Raw genomic sequence first — 23374 nt, 5'->3', positions numbered from 1 at the left:
ACTACAAACTAGCTCCCCATGCCAAACACCATGCCCAGTGCTTTTTTTTATGGCGGAACGCTCCAGAACGCAGTTCCGATACCTTTTTCTTTACCTAAATCAGAGCCCTGCACCTTCTTCCCAAAGCCCAGGATGCTTCTGCCTGGCTTAGGGAGGGAGGTGCAATGCTCTGGCAGGGTCCAAGAGCCCTCCCACTTCCTTCCCCAAGCCAGGCAAGCACCTCCCACCTTAGAGGAGGCAGGAGGGCTGCAGGATCCTGTCAGAAGCCTTGCACCTGCTTCTCAAAGCCTGAGAAGCAAAGTGCAGAGCAAGCGAAGGCAAATTCATGTGCAGAAGAGGCAGGGAGGGCAATTTGGATACTTCCAGGTGTTAACCCTTTACCCTCTTTTCCTGTCCGAGGCTCTGTTCGTCTTGAAAAAGCATGAGATGCTCCTCCCAGACTGGGCTGCAACTCAGCTTGCACTGGAGGCTAATGTGTCTGCCTAGGACAGAGCAGACAGAAAGAGGAACTGCCAGGTTTCCTAGACTGACCTTTCTGACCTAACCTGGGCTGACCTTCCCTTCAGTCTAGACTGATACTCTTAGGGATAAGGGCCTCATTTCCTTCTTTCTTCTTCAACCTCACTTTGAGAGAGGAGATATCTTTTGTCTCTCTCCTGCTGAGATGCAAGAGCAAACATGGAGAGCATGGGAGAGAAAAGGAGGACCGGTTCTCTCTGAGGACTTTTTGCACCTCTTGTAAAAGCCAAGCATGTGGGAGAGAAGTCACACCTTTCTTTCCAGAGCTCTCCTTGGGGACAACCAGAAGAAGAAGAAGAAGAAGAAGAAGAAGAAGAAGAGTTTGGATTTGATATCCCGCTTTTTACTACCTGAAGGAGTCTCAAAGCGGCTAACATTCCCCTCTCCCTTCCTCCCCAACAACAAACACTCTGTGAGGTGAGTGGGGCTGAGAGACTTCAAAGAAGTGTGACTAGCCCAAGGTCACCAGGTCACCCAGCAGCTGCATGTGGAGGAGCGGAGACACGAACCCGGTTCCCCAGATTACGAGTCTACCACTCTTAACCACTACACCACACTGGCTCTCACAAAGAATGCGTAGCTGGGAAAGTGTTGCGATTCCTTTCAATCCTACACTGCTTCCAGGACCCAGTTGCCGGATGCTGTCCCAGTGGATAGTCCTCTACCTTGGCAGTTGAAAAATAGAAAGAATTACAGTGGTACCTTGGGTTATAAACACTTCGGGTTACAGACTCCACTAACCTGGAAGTAGTACCTTGGGTTAAGAACTTTGACCCAAGATGAGAACAGAAACAGCGTGGCGGCGGCACAGCAGCAGCAGGATGCTCCATTAGGTAAAGTGGTACCTCAGGTTAAGAAAGGTTTCAGGTTAAGAACGGACCTCTGGACTGAATTAAGTTCGTAACCAGAGGCACCACTGTACCAGTTCAAGAAGCCTCTATCCTGCTCTGTTTTCTCCTCCTGCTGCTGCTGCAATAGCATCTCAGAAAAAATAATATGAACCCCCTTTCTTTCTTTCTTTCTTTCTTTCTTTTTCTCTTGGGGACTGAAGCACCTTGATAGGGAAATTTACCCGCCACCACCTTCCCCCACCACTATGCCTCCCCGGTAGCGAGTGCGGGACTCGTGAACTCGCTAAAAGCCCGACGATGAGCGGGCATTCCTTCCCCCCCTTTTCCGGCCATCTCCCTACACTTTGCAAGTCACACAAGCACCACATAAAACCCTCGCGATGAAGGGTTCCCCAAAATCCCAATCTGCGTTCCGAAAAGCCCCTGGAAAAGCGCTTCTGTCAAACAGCGCTCCGCTGGTCTCCATTTTCTCAATGAACGGGAAACCCACCAATCAGGAGCATGCATTCAGCTCAGCCTGCAAAATGGAACGTTCAGCTCAGCTACTATGATTCAATCATCACCTTCACGCTTGACTGAACGCTAAGTGGGTATTGACAGGCTCCCTGCTGCGAGAACAATGGAACCGAAACTAAAATGTATCTAGTTTGGGAAACTATTAATTATGAACTGCAACAATGTTGCAAGTGGACTTATTTAGACTGTGGGTGGGCTATCTGACAGCTCAGACAGTAAAATAACATAAAAATCAATATCTCAGCAACGCAGCGTCCGATCTGCTTGGTTCGGGTGTCTATTTGCTCCTTGTAAAATAACCTTTCTAACCCCTCGGTCCCCGCCATCCTCCGATCATCAGAAGTATATTATTTCGATACTGCATAATTTTTGGACTCTCCACTCAGTGACTTTCATAATCCCTTAAGCGGCGAGTCACGTCCTCACCCAGCTGCAGGAGGAAATGCACCCCTCCCGATAATCCAGTCAAGCACCCATCCATCAGCTACCATGGCAGCAGACATCCTCCTAGGAGCTTTCTATTGTCCTGACGCAGAAGAAACCTTCAATGTGTATTACACCCACCCTAGATCCATTCACCGGTTCCTGCCATCCTTCCTGATATGCAAAACTTGTTTTTCCCCTATGTAAATTTTACTGTAACCTCCTCTCTCCCCTCCCCATCTCTGACGTTTCTGTGATGTATTTCGCTATGTATTCTGGGCTATCGCGGGAACTTTTAAAAGTCCAGGACACCCTTTGTTCGGGGTTCGGATCCTCCTGAACCTTGTTGCGCAATAAACTCCTTTGCTTTTGCTCCAATCTCCGGCTGGTCTCCATTGCCTCCGCAGCGAACCACGGGCTTCCTCCGTAGGACCGGGAGCTGAGCCTCCTCGACCCGGTAATTTCCGTAACAGTCTTGGTGCCGAAACCCGGGACCTGCGTTCTCCCGTGGTGGCCGGGGACCCCATCGAGTCTTCAGCCGGCATCGGGACCCTCTTCTCCCGTGGAGACCCATTGGACCTCCGGCCATCCTCCGGGCGGTAATTGCAGGTCTCAAGGGGAGCCAACCGGGGAGCAAAGGCAAAGCTCAGCCGGCTTCGTCTTCAACGATCCAGCGGATCGCAGTGGAAGACGCGTAAGTATAAATCCAGTGCACTGGTGCTTGTGGGAAGGGGGGAGGTAAGCCTGGCAACCGCAATCTACTGCTCTCTTGCCTATCATTTCTTGCCTGTCTCTCAGTCTGTCCCGTGGACTGCTGCTCAACTCGAAAGGGGAGTCCTGAGCTCTATCTCTTTTTCTCCAATACCCAGTCAGCCGCCCCGTTAGCTGGTCTAACGAACGCAAGGGACTGGGCTCTTTTTCTACTTTGCCAGCTGCCAAGGGGCAAAGGACTTCTCTGCACTATCCCAGACCTCAGCCGCCCCGGTCGGGCCATGTAAAACACGCTGGTCGTGCGTGAGCCCGCTTCCGAACGCAAGGGAGGTTTTTCCGGACCGTTTAACTCTATTTAAAGGGCTGCCCGATCTGGCACTGCAGTGGCAGGCGTCCAGTAGGGTCCCCTTCCTTAGCTGTTGATGATAGGTAGGAGGTTGCCAGGCGTGGGGTTACTTTTGCACGGGTGGAAATGGGAAATGAGAAATAGGAATAGTGAGAAGGAATAGTGAAAAGAGGAACACGGAAGAGAAAGAAAGAGGAAGGGAGCTCCAGAAAAAAAAGAGGAAAGGAAAGAGGTAGTTTAGTGTAGATCCCCCTGGTCAGCCGCCCCGCTAGCCGATCTAGTGAACGCAAGGGACCAGGCTAGCTTATTGCAACGTTGTGTATTATTTGCTGTTAGAAAACCCTTCTGCCCCACTCCCCTTGTGAAATTCCCGTTTTACTGAGATATCTCTCCCATCCCTCTTTCCAAAACCCCAGGTTCCTCTTAAAAAAAACCAAGGAACAATGGGCGCCAAGGCTTCGAAGCCCAGTCGTACTTCCGCTGGGAAGAAGGCTTCTCGCAAGCCTTCTTTTACCCAGCCGGAACCCGACTCCCCCCTCGAGTTTGTACTGGATCACTGGAAAGAAATTCCGGGTTCGGAACTATTATCCAGGCAGAAGTTGCAAGACCTCTGCGAAAACACCTGGCCATCTTTTACTAATAAAACGTCATCTGAACTCCGCTGGCCACCGGAGGGATCCTTCAACCAGGATCGCTTAAATGCTCTAAAGAAACACTTACTAGAGGAAAGACCCCGCCAGTTGGACTACCTAAAAGCTTTCGAGGTCGTATATCAAATCCTCACTACTCTGAAGGATTCCCCGGCTCTCCAGATGCCTATGATAAAACCTCCTAAGAAAGCCTCTAGGAAACCCAAGGGAGGTCCTGCACCACCCCCTTATGAGGATCCATCAGACGATGATTCTATGGATCAGGCCATGGCGCTATACTATAATAGACCCAGACAAGCCCCTACAGCTCCCCCTGCACAGAATGATGTCCCTGGGCAAAATAATCTCCCGGGACCCGAAAATGATGCAGACCCGAACAATCAGGCAGGAGCTCAAGGCGGGCAGCTAATAGTCCAACCCATGGACCAGGAAGAAATAGCCACAGTATCCAACGACCAAATGGAACCTGACCCGGTCTTAACGCCAGTCAGTGACCACGCTGCCTATACTTTGTCGCCCCACTCCAATCTTCTTGAAAACGTGGAGGGCATGACCACCCGCTCTATGGTGCAGACTGCTAAGGACTTTGCCATCCGCATCCAGGGTGCTTTCTCGCCATCTGCTTCCCGGCAGCCAGTAAAAGGAAAGGCTAAAGGGAGTGGGGGAATCAATCACCAGGCGGCCTCCTACCAGATGCCCCTACGTGCCTTTCCCATCCCTCCTGCAACTCCGGATGGGGCCCCACGGATGATTTACACTCACCAGCCCTTCCGGACTGCAGATTTAGTAAACTGGGCAAACGTGATGCCCTCTTTGAGAGATGACCCCGACAAGTGCCACCGGCAAATTGCTACAATCTTCTCTTCCCATCACCCTTCTTGGACGGATGTCCACGTACTCTTAAATGCCCTATTTAATGAAGCTGAGAAGGCTGACATCCTCAGTAAGGCTGAAGAAGCCCTAAATCAGGAAAACTACCAAGAAGGAAGACCCCAAGGGGTGGAGGCCCTGACACCTAGGGATCTCCGTATTGAACCCAACCCTGCTTGGGACTTCAATACTCCTAATGGCGTCCGGTGTCTGAACCTGTTTAAAAAGGCCATCTTAGACGGCATTAAAGCTTCAGGGCAGCGCTCCATAAACTGGACTAAAGTTCAGACTGTGATCCAGGGTCCCAATGAACACCCGTCGGACTATTATTCTAGGTTGGTGGCGGCTATTAAAACCTGGGGCGGAATAGACCCCGAGAATCCGCACCATGATATAATAGTAAAAGGTTTTTTCAAAGACCAGGCAACGCCAGATATAAGAAAAGCCTTAAATCTCCTGGTTGGCTACGATGGGAAAACTTTTAGCGAGATACTGTCCATCGCCAAGTCCGTCTTTAATAATCGGGACGAAAAGAAAAAGAAAGACACCAAGGCTGAGGATGAGGCAGTACTTGCTCTCAGCATGGAACCCCCTTACTTCCCAACCCCAGGATTCCCGACAAGAGGGCGAGTAAGAGGAAGAGGAAGAGGAGGGGGGCCAACCACGAATCCAGCAATGCCACGACCTTGGGGCCCTTCTACTGGCCTTTGCTATCTATGCTCCCAGCCAGGGCACATAAAACGAAATTGCCCATATTTGTACCCGGGGAGCCCTTGGGTTGAAGCCACCACTCGCCCAGCCCCTGAAGGAAATCCGCCCTACGCAGCCTTTCCTCAGCACCCACCTAGGATTCAAGGGTACCCCAACCAACAGATGGTGCAACCCCCTCCACCAGGAAGCTGGCCTCCGCAAAGCGCCCAAGGCCCAACGGTCCAGCCAACTGCTGGATCACAACCGTCAACACCCTTCAGTGCCCCTCTACCAGCCCAATCGACACCCCAATCCGCTCAAGCCCTCGCTTCTGAAGCCAGAAGGAATCCAGCTAACCCATATTGACAATCAGCAGGGGATCTCACCCAAGCCCAAGCCATCTGTCCCGTATTAGCTCTATCTCCAGAAGATCCCGTCTGTACTATTGAGATAGACGGACACCCCTACACCTGTCTCTTGGACACCGGGGCTACTTATTCAACTTTAACCAGTAGCCACCTAAGACCCAGAGAAGAGACTAGGAAAGTAATGGGTTTGGATGGGATACCCCGCACCTGCCCTCTGTCACAACCAGCAAAGGTTACTTTGGGACCCTTGTTGGCCGAACACACCTTCCTCCTTACTTCCAGCCCAGTCAATCTGTTGGGGCGAGACCTCCTGTGCAAACTAAATGCCACCATTACCTGTTCCCCTGATGGCATCTACTTACATATGCCAGATGAGTCAGTGGCATCTTTCCAGGGAATCTTGCAAGAGGCTAGAGATGAGCGCCAATTCCCCGACCTCCCTTTGGAATTGGAACAAGAAATGCCACCCTGGTTGTGGGGAACCGAGTCTACCTCGGTGGGACTTTTAAAATCCGCGACCCCAGTGCGAATCTCCTTCAAGGCCGACCAGCCATACCCATGTGCAAAGCAATACCCCATACCCCCAGAAGCCATTGAAGGACTGACACCTATGATACAGGACTTTTTGGAACAAGGAATATTGGTCCCCTGTGCCTCCCCTTGCAATTCTCCTATACTCCCCATCAAAAAATCAGGAGGAGAAGGGGCCCCTGTGCGCTACCGCTTTGTACAGGACCTTCGATTAATAAACCAATTTGTAATACCCCGGCATCCGGTAGTGGGAAATCCAAACTCCCTCCTGAATGCAGTTCCACCAGGCACCACATGGTACAGTGTAGCTGACCTATGTTCTGCCTTCTTCAGTATACCTGTTGCCCCAGAAAGCCAATTCCTTTTCGCGTTTACTTGGGGGCCTGGCCAATTAACCTGGACCAGATTACCCCAAGGATATGTAGAATCCCCGGCCATCTTTTCGGCTACCTTGCACCGTGACCTCCAGGATGTCAATCTCCCTGCAGGCTCCTCCTACTTGTTATATGTAGATGATATACTCATTTGTTCTAATAGTGAGGAGGCGTGCAAGAGAGACACTAAATACCTCCTTATACAGCTAGCCTTTAAAGGGCATAAGGTGTCTCCCAAGAAGCTTCAATTCTGTAAACAAGAAGTCAAGTACCTTGGGCACATCCTTGGGATTGGAACCAGAAGCCTGGCTACCGATCGCGTGGAAGCTGTCACCAAGATACCCTTACCCCAGACTAAGAGACAATTGAGGGGGTTTCTAGGAATGTGTGGGTTCTGCAGGGATTTCATCGTAGGATACAGCCAAATTACCAAGCCCCTCTCTGCAATGACACGCCAAGACCACCCAGATAAGCTGCAGTGGTCAGAGGAAGCCTTTGCCCAATTTGAACGGCTGAAAAGAGAGCTCCGCTCCGCCCCTGCTCTAGGGTTACCCGACTATCGGTTACCCTTTAATCTATTCGTCCATGAGCAAGAGGGAGTAGCTTCTGGGGTCCTAACCCAATCATTCCGGGACCGACAGAGACCTGTAGCGTATTACAGTCTCCAATTGGACACCACTGCAAAGGGATCCATTAGCTGTCTAAGGGCAATTGCTGCTGCTGCCATTCTCCTCCAGAAGGCGCAAGATACTGTACTAGGACACGAAATCATTGTACACGTCCCACATGCAGTAGCCACCCTGTTGACCCTCAAAGGAACACATCATTTCTCAAATCCCCGCCAAAACCGGTACGAAGCTCTCCTTTTAGCCCCGTCGAATGTGACCATAAAAAGGGTTAACTCTTTAAACCCAGCTACCCTTCTCCCACTACCCGAGGACGGCACCCCGCATCACGATTGTACCCAAATAGTCCGGCAGGCAGAGAAACCCCGTGAGGACTTGGACCATCTACCCCTGCAAAACCCAGACCTCATCCTATATACCGATGGGAGCTCAAAGATCGTAGAAGGGGAACGGAAGACGGGGTACTCTGTGGTGTCTGATTTCGAAGTGGTGGAGGCAGAGCCAGTAAACCCCCAGTATAGTGCTCAAGCTGCCGAGTTAATTGCACTCATCAGGGCTTGCGAGCTAGCAGAGGGACAGCGAGTGACAATCTACACCGACAGCAAGTACTGCTTTGGTCTAGTCCATACCACCGGACAAATTTGGCTTCAGCGAGGCTTTCTCACCGCCTCAGGCTCCCAAATCTCCCATGCTGCCTTAGTGGAGAGACTCCTAAATGCTATCCACTTACCAAAAGCTATAGCCGTGGTCCATTGCAAGGCACACACTAAAGGAAGGGATCCCGTCTCAAAAGGAAACAGACGGGCTGATCAGGCCGCCCAGACAGCTGCCCTTCAGGCCATAAGCGAAAGCACCCAGTTCCAATGTATTCAACTGCCTGCCGAAATTGATTTCAGCCTAATGTACGATGGTGCAGGGGAACAGGAACGGGACATGTGGGCATCCATCGGGGCAAAGCTAACCAACGGGGTATGGTCCCTGCCTGATGGAAGAATCATTATTCCTAAGGCTTGGACCCCTAAATTTGTCAGAATCCTACATCAACAAACCCATTGGGGAAAGACTAGGCTCATAGACTACGTCCAAAGGTGCTGGTATGCCCCGGGAACTGCCATGGCCGCTACCGCAGCAACTAAGAATTGCCTTACATGTCAGTCCTTCAATCCCAAGAGGGAACCAAAACGTCCACCAGGGGCTAGACCATGGGCTTTTGTCCCTTTTGAGAGTCTGCAGCTCGATTTTATCGAACTACCCCCATGCCAGGGGTACAAGTATGCCCTCATCGTAGTAGATCAATTTTCCTCTTGGGTAGAAGGGTATCCGGCTAGAAGAGCCACAGCTACAGTCGTGGCAAGGGCCCTTTTGCAGGAGATCATCCCGAGGTTTGGGGTCCCACGCAGGCTGGACAGCGACAGGGGGACCCACTTCACTGCAGAAGTGGTCCAACAGATTGCCAAGGCTTTGGGAATCAAGTGGGAGCTACATATTCCTTACCATCCAGCGTCATCAGGACAGGTGGAGCGCATGAACCAGGAGGTAAAAGTACAGCTTGGAAAGTTATGCAACAGTACTGGACTCAAATGGGTGAATGCGCTGCCCTTGGTGCTCCACAACATAAGGAGTGCCCCTACAGGACCCTTAAAGCTCTCTCCTTTCGAACTATTGTTTGGTAGGCCCCCTCCTGTGTATAATACTCAGTTTCCCCTCTCTGAACTTGACCTGGGGGAAGCGGAACTTACCACTTATGTGATTCAATTCCAACAACAATTACGCCGCCTCCACCAGTACGCGGCTATAGAGGGCCAGAACTTACCAGCTGATATGGCAGTACACTCCTTCCAACCTGGGGATTGGATCCTCACCAAGGTATACCCAAAAGTGCCCCTGCAACCCACCTGGGAGGGTCCCTTTCAAGTGCTCCTCGTCTCACCCACTGCTGTTAAAATTGGGGAGAAGAACTCCTGGCTGCATCATACTCGATGCAAGCTAACCCAACCCCCTCCGGACAATTTTGAGAGCGGGGGGGAGGACTATACGTTTGATAAACCCCCTTCTGCTCCAGACTCCTTCATCGACGACCAAGATCCCGAGGAACCACAGACCGGACCTGATTCGGAGCCAGAGGATCGGGCACTACAGACCGGACCTGCTTCGGAGCCACTGGATCGGGCTCTACAGCCTGGACCGGACCCCGACGCCACCGAGTGGACATCAGAGCTCGTACCAGACGGCATCCGACTGCGCTTGAAACGCAATTGATAGCTCAACGCACCCCAGCAACGCACCCCAGCAACGCACCCCAGCAACGCACCCCAGCAACGCACCCTAGCAACGCACCCTAGCAACGTACCCCAGCATCGCACCCCAGTTCCTGTTCACCGCACCCCAGCATCGCACCCCAGTTCCTGGTCGTCGTACCCCAGTTCCTGCTCGTCGCACCCCAGTTCCTGTTCGTCGCACCCCAGTTCCTGTTCGTCGCACCCCAGTTCCTGTTCGTCGCACCCCAGTTCCTGTTCGTCGCACCCCAGTTCCTGCTCGTCGCACCCCAGTTCCTGCTCGTCGCACCCCAGTTCCTGTTCATCGTACCCCAGTTCCTGTTCGTTGTACCCCAGATCCTGTCTACCGCGCCCCAGTCCCTGTGTCACCGTTCCCAAGTCTTCAGGCATCGTTCCTGCTTGTGTTTTTGGACTTGCCGCTATTGACAGCTTTTGACAGCTGTTTGACAGCTCTCCGTGTTTTCGGACTTGCCGCTATTGACAGCTTTTGACAGCTGTTTGACAGCTCTCCGTGTTTTCGGACTTGCCGCTATTGACAGCTTTTGACAGCTGTTTGACAGCTCTCCGTGTTTTCGGACTTGCCGCTATTGACAGCTTTTGACAGCTGTTTGACAGCTCTCTACCTTTTCAGAATTGCCGCTATTGAGAGCTTCTGACAGCTATTTGACAGTTCCCCGTGTTTGTTTCCAAACTTGCTGCCTTTTGACAGCTTGCCTTTGACAGCTTACTTTTAGAAATGAACTCCATCACGGTACTCTTCCTTTTCCCTTTCCTGGGCAGGCCCCTCGCTTGGACCTCTGAACACTGCCCTGGAATAATGACTGACCACCAATACCTGGACTTTCACCTTTTGGAACAGGGTGGCAAGCAAAATCCGGACCGGATTGGGGATTTTGATTTCTGTCTCCCCGAAAGCAGGACTCTGTTACGCCACTCACTGGTCCCCAAGATGAATGGGACACAGCAGTGGGAACTATTTATACGCTCCAAGGACTATAGGAGGCTGGGCTCAGCCTCCGTCACCCTAGACCAAGGCAGGTATCGCCTTACCTGTGTCAATGGCTCATACCTCCTCTTTAGCCATGGAGAGGTATCCAAGAGCCCTAATTGGACTGAAGTGCAGCAAGGTGGGGGCTCCCACACTTTTACTGACACTTCTTCCCCCCTCACGCAAAACCTCATTTTTGGGTTTCAATGTACCCGCCTGGTACCACCGCCTTCCAGACCCCTGATCCAAGGTATCTGCCTGAGACGTTTCTGTTGCTTATGGGACCTGGGTCCCACTGAGGACTGGAGGGGCTCTGACTACCTGGAGGGCTGGTATCACCCCATCCTACCCTCAGACCCACCAGTTTGGGATCACACCGGACCCCTGCGATGTGGAGGAATTGCCAAGACAGCCTCCCTTTTAAACACCACTGATCCCCTCCACCCTGTTGGAACTGCTCCACGTCGCCTGGCTGCAGACACTTCCATCCCTGAGCCAGACTTCCTCTCATCATGGGATCAAAACTCCTTCATCCAACTCCTTGGCAAGGTGGCCAAGGAGACAGAATACCCGAACTGTTGGATTTGTGCCCATGCACCAAGCCACCTCCGGCAAGGACTTCCCCTGGTTCCTTTTGCAGTCACCCTGGAACAGCTCCGCCTAGGAAACGTGGCTTCATGGAACCTCACTGCCTTAAACCTTACCCACCAGTATCTGTATCTCACTGGTCCTACCCACGGACCCCTCTGCCGTGTTTTCTCTGGAGATGGTGCCTCAGTGGGGACTAGTTCCTGCGACACCTCTCTGGAAATCCACGAGAATGGACAAGTGACTGTTAGTACCCAATCAAAATCACATTTGGTTACTGACCTTCCATCAGCCTGGGCGCTGGCAGTAGGTGCCAATCCAGTGGGCCAGACCTCACGCCCCAACATCGCCTTCCTCCACAGCTTCGCCTCTGGCAGACTCGGGACTGACCTAGCCGGACTGTGGTGGATCTGTGCCCACCGTGCCTACCGGTGGGTAAGCCCCCACATGTCTGGCTCCTGCTACCTAGGGTACATTGTCCCAGGAGTACGTGTCACCCAAGACCTGCCTACTGGGAGACTGCGGAATAAGCGGGAGGAGCAGGCCCTCTCTGACCTGTCTGATGTGGCTGCGAATGGAGAGACCTGGGGAAGAGCCCTATTCCCAGCATACGGTGCCGGTTCAAACCACGTTGATATCCTGAGGCTCACCGATGTCCTCCTGAAATTCATGCGAGAAGCTGAGCAAATCACGGATTCGCTGACCACCGAACTCTCACAGGTGAGACAACTTGGAATTCAAAACCGAATTGCTACGGACTTTTTATTATCAGCGGAGGGCGGGACTTGTGCTCTGATTGGCTCCGAGTGTTGCACATACGTGACAGATCAAACCCTGAACATTACAGGACATTTGAACAACATCCATCGTCTGACCTCCACTTTGCACGACATTCAACATGAAGGAATGTCAGACTTTGATCTTTGGAGCTGGTTGCCCAACTTGGGGTGGGCAAAACAACTTTTAAAGGGTATTTTTCTGGTCATCATAGTGATAGTGTTGTGCATGTTAGTGCTTTGTTGTATCTCTCGTTGCTGGACCCCATGCTGTTCTTTGATCCGCTGTCCCTTAAACCCACCTTCCTCCTCCATGTTTCCCCTCCGGGCTTACTATCATGGCCAGCCCACCTTCCCTGAATACGTCCAGTTAAGACACCTGGGGGAAGGTGAGTACCAAGTTACGGAGGTGTAGGTGTGGAGAAAAGGATTTGTGGTTCTGCGAACCAGATTACAAATCTTATCTCCAAGTGCGGGACTGATAGGGAAATTTACCCGCCACCACCTTCCCCCACCACTATGCCTCCCCGGTAGCGAGTGCGGGACTCGTGAACTCGCTAAAAGCCCGACGATGAGCGGGCATTCCTTCCCCCCCTTTTCCGGCCATCTCCCTACACTTTGCAAGTCACACAAGCACCACATAAAACCCTCGCGATGAAGGGTTCCCCAAAATCCCAATCTGCGTTCCGAAAAGCCCCTGGAAAAGCGCTTCTGTCAAACAGCGCTCCGCTGGTCTCCATTTTCTCAATGAACGGGAAACCCACCAATCAGGAGCATGCATTCAGCTCAGCCTGCAAAATGGAACGTTCAGCTCAGCTACTATGATTCAATCATCACCTTCACGCTTGACTGAACGCTAAGTGGGTATTGACAGGCTCCCTGCTGCGAGAACAATGGAACCGAAACTAAAATGTATCTAGTTTGGGAAACTATTAATTATGAACTGCAACAATGTTGCAAGTGGACTTATTTAGACTGTGGGTGGGCTATCTGACAGCTCAGACAGTAAAATAACATAAAAATCAATATCTCAGCAACGCAGCGTCCGATCTGCTTGGTTCGGGTGTCTATTTGCTCCTTGTAAAATAACCTTTCTAACCCCTCGGTCCCCGCCATCCTCCGATCATCAGAAGTATATTATTTCGATACTGCATAATTTTTGGACTCTCCACTCAGTGACTTTCATAATCCCTTAAGCGGCGAGTCACGTCCTCACCCAGCTGCAGGAGGAAATGCACCCCTCCCGATAATCCAGTCAAGCACCCATCCATCAGCTACCATGGCAGCAGACATCCTCCTAGGAGCTTTCTATTGTCCTGACGCAGAAGAAACCTTCAATGTGTATTACACCCACCCTAGATCCATTCACCGGTTCCTGCCATCCTTCCTGATATGCAAAACTTGTTTTTCCCCTATGTAAATTTTACTGTAACCTCCTCTCTCCCCTCCCCATCTCTGACGTTTCTGTGATGTATTTCGCTATGTATTCTGGGCTATCGCGGGAACTTTTAAAAGTCCAGGACACCCTTTGTTCGGGGTTCGGATCCTCCTGAACCTTGTTGCGCAATAAACTCCTTTGCTTTTGCTCCAATCTCCGGCTGGTCTCCATTGCCTCCGCAGCGAACCACGGGCTTCCTCCGTAGGACCGGGAGCTGAGCCTCCTCGACCCGGTAATTTCCGTAACAACCTCAAGACCAAAATAACTTCATTCACTGTTAAACCAGTATTTGACTTGCAGAGGCTTAATTCAAGTTTGTGTTCAAGTCAGTTAAGATATTGGGGTAAATCCTAGATCACTGAAAAGAATCTCTCTGTTTTCAAGTTCAACCCTTTCCTTTTTGGAAATTCTTGAATTGCTTTTGCTTGCAATGCCTTGTTGGAATAGCTGGACATGAGAAGGGGGTTGCTTTCCTTCATAAGTGTAAAGCACCCCATGGATGTCCAAGATTAGCCATTCCAGTTGCTATGGTAACAGCCCAGTGCCCCAACTATATCTGTGATTAATGTATGTCAGTTCAGTAATGTTTGTTAGTCTATGAGTCATCCGTCTGTTGGTGTTAGTTGTCAAGCATTGCTGGAGTTTATTTGGAGCAATGGAGATACTTTGTAATTGTATGTATCCATATATCTGCAAAAAGCCTACAAGCTGTATATATCTACATCCAGAACAGCATTACTAAGCCTTATCTTCTGCAACAGTAAAAACTATTTGGACCTTAAGCTGCTTCCATGTGGTTACTGGAACTGGGAGCAACTTTTAAAATATTTATATTTTATTAGGGACGCGAGTGGCACTGTGGATTCAACCACAGAGCCTAGGGCTTGCCGATCAGAAGGTCAGTGGTTTGAATCCCCGCGACGGGGTGAGCTCCCGTTGTTTGGTCCCAGCTCCTGCCAACCTAGCAGTTCAAAAGCACGGGAAGGTAAACAGCATTTCCGTGCGCTGCTCTGGTTCACCAGAAGCGGCTTTTTCATGCTGGCCACATGACCCGGAAGCTGTACGCCAGCTCCCTCGGCCTATAGAGTGAGATGAGCGCCGCAACCCCAGAGTCGTCCATGATTGGACCTAACGGTCAGGGGTCCCCTTTACCTTTACCTATATTTTATTAAGGTGATTTCAATTAAAATAAATATAGTGATACAGAAAAAGAAGGAAAAGTGAGAGGGAGAAAAACAACAACAAAGATACATATAAAAGTGAGAATTTGGAGGGGGGAAGCAATATACAATATTCCCATACATTCTTATATGAATTGGCATAGTGTTATTGTCCTAGTGCTTATGTAAATATTAATAGCCTACTGCATTTTGGATAAACTCATTCCAAATGTTATCGTATTTATCCATATTTATTTATGCACCTGTCAGCAGTCTGTTCATAGATTGTCAGTGATGTCATATCGTTAGTCCATTGATTGGTATCAAAGCTTCATTTTTCCAATTCCTCAATATCATTATCTTGGCCACTTTTCGGGCACAGAAAATCCATTTCCATTGTCCCGTTGAAAATTTCCATACAGCAGGTATATAGTTCAATAAAATATTCTCCACTGAAAGATTTAACTTTTTTCTGCACAGTCATAGTTACATAGTCCTGCACTTTCTCCCAGAACTTGTTAAGTAAATAACATTGTCCTTGCCACATCTCCAACACTGAGCTATCTTAACAACCCCCTTTTTATACAACCGTAAAGGAGTCCACTAAACTTTAAATATTATTTTCTGTTGTATTAGTCTTAATTTTAAATCTAATGACACCTTGGGTATTGAAGCTAAAACATTTTAAAGCACTTTCCCACTGTTGAAAATTCCAATTCTTTATTCCAATCATCTCTTACAGTCTGCATATTGAACTTGTGTAATATTAATAGATATCTATAAAAAGTAATTGCTGGCTTTTTATTTTTGAATAAGCTGTCCAATTGCTCCAATATCTCAGGTGTCTTGGAAGCTGAAAGGGCTGATGGCTCAAACACACTTGTTAGGAGATGTTGTAATGGAAGATATCGCCATTGGGTTGCATCTGATAGGTGATATTTTTGTCTTAAAACAGCAAAAGCATAAAATTCTTCCTCATCTATCTAGTTGGTCCAATGTCAATACACCTGCTTCCATCCAATTTTTCCATATCACCATCTTTTTTTTTGCAATTCTTAGTGTGGGGCTTTCCCACAGGTTAAGTTTAGCATGTAAAAATGGGGGGGGGGGATTGTTTTTATTAGCCAATGTATTCCATATACTTCTGTGATTTAATTGTTTCTAGAGTCCCCTGACATTTCAAACATTTTAATCCAAGTATTGTCCAACCAACCAAAGGTGCTATGTACATATATTCTAGGGCTGCCCACATTGGAAAATTATGGCCAACAGTGGAATTCCAATATTTAGTACTTGACAGTAGGTAAGCATAATTATATAATTCCAAATTTGGGATTTCAAAACTGCCTTCTTTAATTTGTAGCTGCATTCTCTGCAAGGATATTCTTGGTGTTGCAGAGCCCCAAAGGCATTTCCTGAACAATGAGTTTATCTTTTGAAAATATGATCAAGATATAAATGAATCTGGGAATAATATTCATTTTGAGAGCATTCACCCAAAGGGTAAGGTTCAATGACTCCCACCTATTGATAAGAAACCTCTTTTATTAATTTATTCATATGAACTGTAACTGTGTTTCATCTCTTGGCATTAACATACCTAGATATTTAACAGATTTGGAACAAACCTGAAATTGTTATTCCTTGAATGAGTGTGCAAACTGGGAGCAACTTCACTGTAAGTGTATCTCACCTGAGATTCCCGACATGGCTTGCTGTCATGGCATTCGTAAACACAGAATAGTTGCTTCATCACAAAAGCAAAGTGACTCTGAAAACTCAAGAGGTTCAGACACCATGTAACCCAAGCTCAGAACCTCAGGCAAATTACTTTGGTGCTGGTATCCTGACAGGGAGAAGAAAAAAACACCCTGATAGCACATTCAGCACCGTCCTCTTGCTGACACTCAACAGCAATAGCCACTGGCATCTCCCATATCAGCAGCAGAGAACGTGTACAGCCAGTGTACCCCAAGCACCAACCGGGCAGGGGGAGAGAACGCAACAAAGCACCAGCTGCCATCTCAGTTGCTCTTAGAACTGAAGTCCTCCCTGACACTGTGTGGATCAGGTATCTGCCTTTTAATATTTTAGGCTATTTTCGAATTAGAGCCTCCATGCTTGACTGCAACATTATCAGCAGCCAGGGAGCGCACTAAAACTCTCTCTTGTGCATAGGATAGCAGGTGAAGTGAAGCCTTCCTTCCTGGCCCATTTGCTTCACATCAAATACCAGAGGCAGAACCTCAAGCACAGGAGAAGACGCATGTGGCCTTTGCTCTCACATACCAAAAGCTGTGGCCAACGTGGCAGAGTCCAGTCTCCAGGGTGACTACACCTTTTGGTGGCTAAGAAATCCACATGCCCTGGAAAAATAGGGTCAAGCCATTTTGAGCCTTGGAATGAAAACACCAGAATTCAACCCCATGGCACAATTGTCATGGGGTTAGCTAGCCACTGCACTAGTAGGCAGGTCTTGGGAGCAGGAGCAGAAGAAACAGTGCTAAGACCCACTATTCAACTCCTTTCAAAAGCTGAGACACCAAGTGCTTTTCTGGGTGTAAACTAGAAGAAGAGGAGGAGGAGGAGGAGGAGGAGGAGGAGGAGGAGGAGGAGGAGTTTGGATTTGATATCCCGCTTTATCACTATCCTAAAAATAATAATAATAATAATAATTTATTATTTGTACCCCGCCCATCTGGCTGGGTTTCCCCAGCCACTCTAGGCGGCTTCCAACAAATATTAAAATACATCAAAATGTCACAGATTAAAAACTTCCCTCAACAGGGCTGCCTTCAGGTGTTTTCTAAATGTCAGGTAGTTGTTTATCTCTTTGATGGGAGGGCGTTCCACAGGGCGGGCACCACTACCAAGAAGGCCCTCTGCCTGGTTCCCTGTAACCTCACTTCTCACAGTGAGGGAACCGCCAGAAGGCCCTCGGCGCTGGACCTCAGTGTCCGGGCTGAATGATGGGGGTGGAGACACTCCTTCAGGTATACTGGGCCAAGGTCGTTTAGGGCTTTAAAGGTCAACACCAACACTTTGAATTGTGCTCGGAAACGTATTGGGAGCCAATGTAGATCTCTCAGGACTAAATCCGTAATGGTGAAATGGGCGCAAGATTTGGGCCATAACATCATGATGGATCAATGGGAAAGGCTTTGGCGGGTAGATATAAAGTTTACAGCCTGTTACAGCCTTAGAGAGAATATATTAAAGATGATGTACAAGTGTACATTTAGAAAAAAACCAGAATTATTTCTATTAAGTATGGTGCCAATAGAACTCAAAGAACCAAAAAGGATATTAATTTTGTATGGCATAACAGCTGCCAGGATATTAATAGCCAGAAATTGGAAAAACAAACGAGTTACCAAAAATTTTGGATTGGCAGATATTAATGGTGGAATATTTACAACTAGTGAAGAGTACGGGAAGAATAAGAGGACAAACGAGACAAAAAGTCCACAAAGAATGGAAATTATTTAAGGAGTATTTGGTAAATAATGGCATAGGTAGTTTTCTTATGGCAGAACTAGACTGAACCCGATGGAAAATCAAGATAAAAAAGGAATAAAATAAAATTGAATAAATGTGCGATAATGTAGAAAAAAGAGTTATATACAGCGAGATTAATCGGAAGTTATTTTTAATTTTTTGTGAAGATGCAGAACCGATTGTAAGTTATGTATAATATGTAGATTTTTCTTCTTTTCTGTTATTTGTTTTGTTTTGTCTTGTCTTCTTCTGAGTTGCATGATGTTTGTCAATTGTCTTTTACTGTTATTTGTAACTTTTTAAAAATAACAATAAAGATTTATTTCCTTAAAAAAAAAAGATCTCTCAGGACTGGTGTTATGTGGTCTTGGCGGCCGCTCCCAGTCACCAGTCTAGCTGCCGCATTCCAGATTATTTGTAGTTTCCGGGTCACCTTCAAAGGTAGCCCCACGTAGAGCACATTGCAGTAGTCCAAGCATGAGATAACTAGAAAATGCACCACTCTGGCAAGACAGTCCACGGGCAGGTAGGGTCTCAGCCTACGTACCAGATGGAGCTAGTAGACAGCTGCCCTGGCCACAGAACTGACCTGTGCCTCCATGGACAGCTGTGAGTACAAAATGACTCCCAGACTGTGCCCCTGGTCCTTCAGGGGCACAGTTATCCCATGTCGGAATACGTTTCACGGATCCGCCATGGATTCATATTTATTTAGTTATTTAATGAGGTTTTCAAGATCTACTTTTTGTATAACTACGCACAAAAGCGAAAGTGAAAGCATGAATGAATAGTGTGGTTCACTTATGAGATTAATCCGCCTTTATTTTATAGTTCCGGTCATGTTCAAAGTTGTTAATGAGCGTTAAACTTGCTTCCCGCCTTTTTGGAGGGCAGCAACAGTGATTTTATTGGTTGAGGCATTAATGATGATGTCACGTTTGTTCCCTAATAAAAGGCAGAGGCACCCCGCTTAGGCACGTTTTTCCTTGGTTTCTTTGGTTTTAGTCAGTCGACGTTCTTTTAAGTTCAGGGTTTAGTTTAAGGGTATTGGGAGCGGGCTGGACGGGTTGGATGGGTTTTTCTTTAGTTAGAGTTAGATCGCGGAAGATCATTCGGTTTAGTTTTAGATAGGTTCCTTTAGGTTAGCCTAGGGTTAGGCCCGCGGAAGATATTTCGGTTTTAGTTTTATTTAGCTAGCCTCGCGGAAGATTGGGCGCGCAGGGACTTTAAGCTTAGGAGAACTTAGCTTAGGGGACGAGCCTATGCGGGTTCTGCCGAAGCCACTAAAGATACAACCGGTGTCTGTCTTCCTTTGGGGTTAAAAGGGGGAGTAAAGTAAAAAAAATTAATTTCTTTAAGTTGGTCCGTCTATTCAGAGTCAGGGTATATATTTTATTTCACGAGGCAACTTTGCATTAAGAAGGCAATTAGGAACTCACACACCTTCGGAGTCATCAATTGGCTTACTCAACTTCCTTCAGATTGTGAGACTTGGCCGGCGACCGTGCTCAAAAGCACGCGGAACGCTGGCCGCTTTCCCCGCAACTGGTACCTCGTGCATAACCAGTCCAAGGCCGTGCACGAGGAGCTCCAGCACCCAAACCCCGACAATCCCATTCAGGACCAGGGAGTCCTCCACACCTGCCCGCCCCCTGTCCCCCCAAAACAGTACTTCTGTCTTGTCAGGATTCAACCTCAATCTGTTAGCCGCCATCCATCCTCCAACACTCCAGACACTCACACAGGACCTTCAGTGCCTTCACTGGTTCTGATTTAAGCGAGAGGTAGAACACCCAGCCCAAACCCCCTGATGATCTCTCCCAGCAGCTGCATGTAGATGTTGAAAAGCATGGGGACAGAACCCCGAGGCACCCCACAAGTGAGAGCCCAGGGGTCTGAACACTCATCCCCCACCACCACTTTCTAAACATGGCCCAGGAGGAAGGAGCGGAACCACTGTATAACAGTGCCCCCAGCTCCCAGCCCCTCTAGACGGTCCAGAAGGATGTTATGGTCAATGGTGTCAAAGGCTGCTGAGAGATCCAGCAGAACTAGGAAACAGCTCTCACCTTTGTCCCTAGCCCGCCAGAGATCATCGACCAGCGCGACCAAGGCAGTTTCAGTCCCATGATGAGGCCTAAATCCCGACTGGAAGGGATCCAAATGGTCCGCATCCTCCAGGCAACCACCCGCTCAATCACCTTGCCCAAGAATGGTAGATTTGAGACTGGGCGATAGTTGGCCATACTGATCGGGTTTTAAATTGTTTTTTTAAGAAGCGGCTTAATGATCGCCTCTTTCACAGAGGGAAGCATTCACCACCCTGCAGAGCCCATCGCCCAGCCCTTCCCAGCTTGCTTTTATTACCCAAGATGGGCAAGCATCAAGGAGACAGGTGGTTGGTTTTAGGCGTCCAAGCAGTTTGTCCACATCCTCGGGGGTAACAGATTGAAATTGATTCCATGCAACTTGACCAGACAGGACTCTAACACTCTCCTGCTCCCACGGTGGTGTCTACCTCCTTCCGAATCTGAGCGACTTTATCTGCAAAAAACTTTGCAAAAGCATTGCAGGAGATCTTGGGGTCCCTACCAGGCCCCGGTGATTAAGGTGGTTCAAATAGATTGTGAACCACCTAAAAGAGTCTCCTGCTGCTATTTTCAGATGCAAGAAAAGGTCTTCTTCGCCGTCGCTATCGCCACTTGGTAGGCTTGACGTTGAGCTCTAACCTGTGTTCGGTCCAATTCAGAATGTTTTCTGCCACCGGCGCTCTAGCCGTCTCAATGATTGTTTCATCGCCCTCAGCTCCAGGGAAAACCACAGGGCTGTCCAGGCTCCATGCAATCGGAGAGGACGCTTCAGAGCCAAACAGTCACTAGCCCTGGTTAACTCCGAATTCCAGCGGGCCACCAGGGAATCAGCTGAAAGGCCATCAACATGGGATAAAGCATCCCCTACCACTCTCTGGAAACCATTTGGATCCATTAAGTTGTGGGGGCGGACCATCCGAATTGGTTCCACCTCTCTGCAGAGGGGAAGGGTCGCAGAGAAGTCCAGTTGCACCAGAAAGTGATCTGACCATGGTACTTCTTTTGTTTCGCTTTTAGTTAGTGTCAGATCCCCCACATCACTAGAGGTGAACACCAGGTCTAAGGCATGTCTGTGACTATGCGGTGGGCCAAACTTATTCAGGGACAGCCCCATGGAGGCCATGCTTTCCACAAAGTCCCGAGCAGCCCCTTGTAAGGTCGTGTCGGCATGGGTGTTAAAATCCCCTAGGACCACCAAACTAGGTGTCTCCAGGAGAACATCCACCATAACCTGAAGCAGCTCAGGCAGGGAATCCTTGGTGCAGCGGGGAGGTCGGTACACCAAAAGGAATCCTGTACTTCCCCTACTGCCCAACTTCCAGAACATGCACTCAGAGAACCAGGTATTCCCAGTAGGACGCCTGGTGCAAACTAATGACTTATTAAAAATCACTGCAACCCCCCCTCCCCGCCCAGATGACCTGGGTTGCTGTGCGTAAGAGAAACCTTGTGGACATGCAGCAGCTAAGACAGGTCCATCTGCTTCATCCAATCAAGTCTCTGTTACGCATGCCAGGTCAAGTCCTCCAAGTCTCAAAGCAGCTAACAATCTCCTTTCCCTTCCTCCCCTACAACAAACACTCTGTGAGGTGAGTGGGGCTGAGAGACTTCAGAGAAGTGTGACTAGCCCAAGGTCACCCAGCAGATTACAAGTCAAACGCTCTTAACCACTACACCACACTGGCTCTCTAGACTGGCAGGTCCCATTTCTTCCATATCCTGCCTAGTCTCTCTGTAATTCCTTGACAGTTCAACTTGTCCTCAATAGTATGACAGTGAAAGCACTGAAGCACAAGAGGAAATGAATCAGACTTACAGCTCTTCCTCCTCAGAAAGGCATGGTGCCCATAGGGGCCGTCCAAAGACAACTGCCTCACTCAAAACAAAGACCCCACCCTCTGCAAGAATCCAAACAGAGGCAGATTTTCTACTGACAAACTTTCAGATGCTTCCCAGTCTACTTCCAGCTTCTTACCCAGGAATAGGCCTACAGATAAAAAGCAAGGTCATTCAGTGAAGCAGCACCCAAGGAACTCAATTCCTTTGGGAAGTCACTTCCCCAAGAAGTAGTTATCACCACTAGCTTAGATGTTCTTAAAGGAAGAGTTCCTGGAGTAGAGGCCTACCAACGGCTAGTCGCTACTGCAGACAAACGCAACCTTTATGTCCATGGGCATTGTACTTCTCAATGCAAATATGCTGATACGTACATATTACTTTCACATTCTGTGGGCAGTTGGTTGTAAATGGACCCATGGAAGTGGCAGGGAGGGAGGGAGCTGCAGTCTCACAAATTATCTGCTATGTTATGTTCTCTCACAAATCTCACAGATCCACAAATCATTATTGCATTATGCTGTTTAGAACTCCCAGCAGTTTTTAATACTTTAGGGGGGCAAATTCTGGGGGCAAACTGCTGGTGGAATCTTGCAAGAAACAGATTTTCAAAACAGTTACAGGTAGGTAGCTGTGTTGGTCTGTCATAGTCAAAACAAAATAAAAAATAAAAAAAATCCTTCCAGTAGCACCTTAGAGACCAACTAAGTTTGTTCTTGGTATGAGCTTTCGTGTATCTGAAGAAGTGTGCATGCACACGAAAGCTCATACCAAGAACAAACTTAGTTGGTTTCTAAGGTGCTACTGGAAGGATTTTTTTTATTAGATTTTTAAAAGTTAAGTTGCCCACATGGACCATGTTGGCCAGGTTTCTGTGCTACAGTACTTTGGAAATGTCCTGAAAGGATCAGTGCTATCACCTCTGGGATGCCAAATGAAGCTGCTGGATGAAACTGTCCAGAGGTTGGACATACCAGTGGGATAAAACCAACCTCTATTTTTATTTTGCTATCAAACCAGCCGTTGACACTGTGGCCAAGTGAGTGAGGATAAGCCGCTTGTGACAGAGTCCAGAAAAGTTGATTAGGATGGCAGGGCTGATGGCTGTCTGCCACTTACGGTTTCCTCTCTCCCCACCCAGCCCCCATGGGAAGGTGTTTGCCGTTTAGAAAGACTGCAGGACCCAGGATTCTTCTAAGTTATAATTACATATTTACAGGAGAATATGCTTGCTGCTGCACGCATATAG

At 48.6% G+C, this 23374-nt stretch overlaps 1 protein-coding gene across 1 annotated transcript in view; it reads right to left on the bottom strand.

The window, feature by feature from the left end:
* Positions 1–23374, bottom strand: part of LOC117047840 (cysteine-rich protein 2-like) — a 75374-nt gene that overhangs the window by 38545 nt on the left and 13455 nt on the right. The window lies entirely within an intron of this gene.

The sequence above is a fragment of the Lacerta agilis genome, chromosome 6, assembly GCF_009819535.1.
Source record: "Lacerta agilis isolate rLacAgi1 chromosome 6, rLacAgi1.pri, whole genome shotgun sequence".
Classification (NCBI taxonomy): Eukaryota; Metazoa; Chordata; class Lepidosauria; order Squamata; family Lacertidae; genus Lacerta; species Lacerta agilis.
The sequence above is the reverse complement of the archived record's forward strand: the minus strand, read 5'-3'. Positions and strand labels throughout refer to the sequence as shown.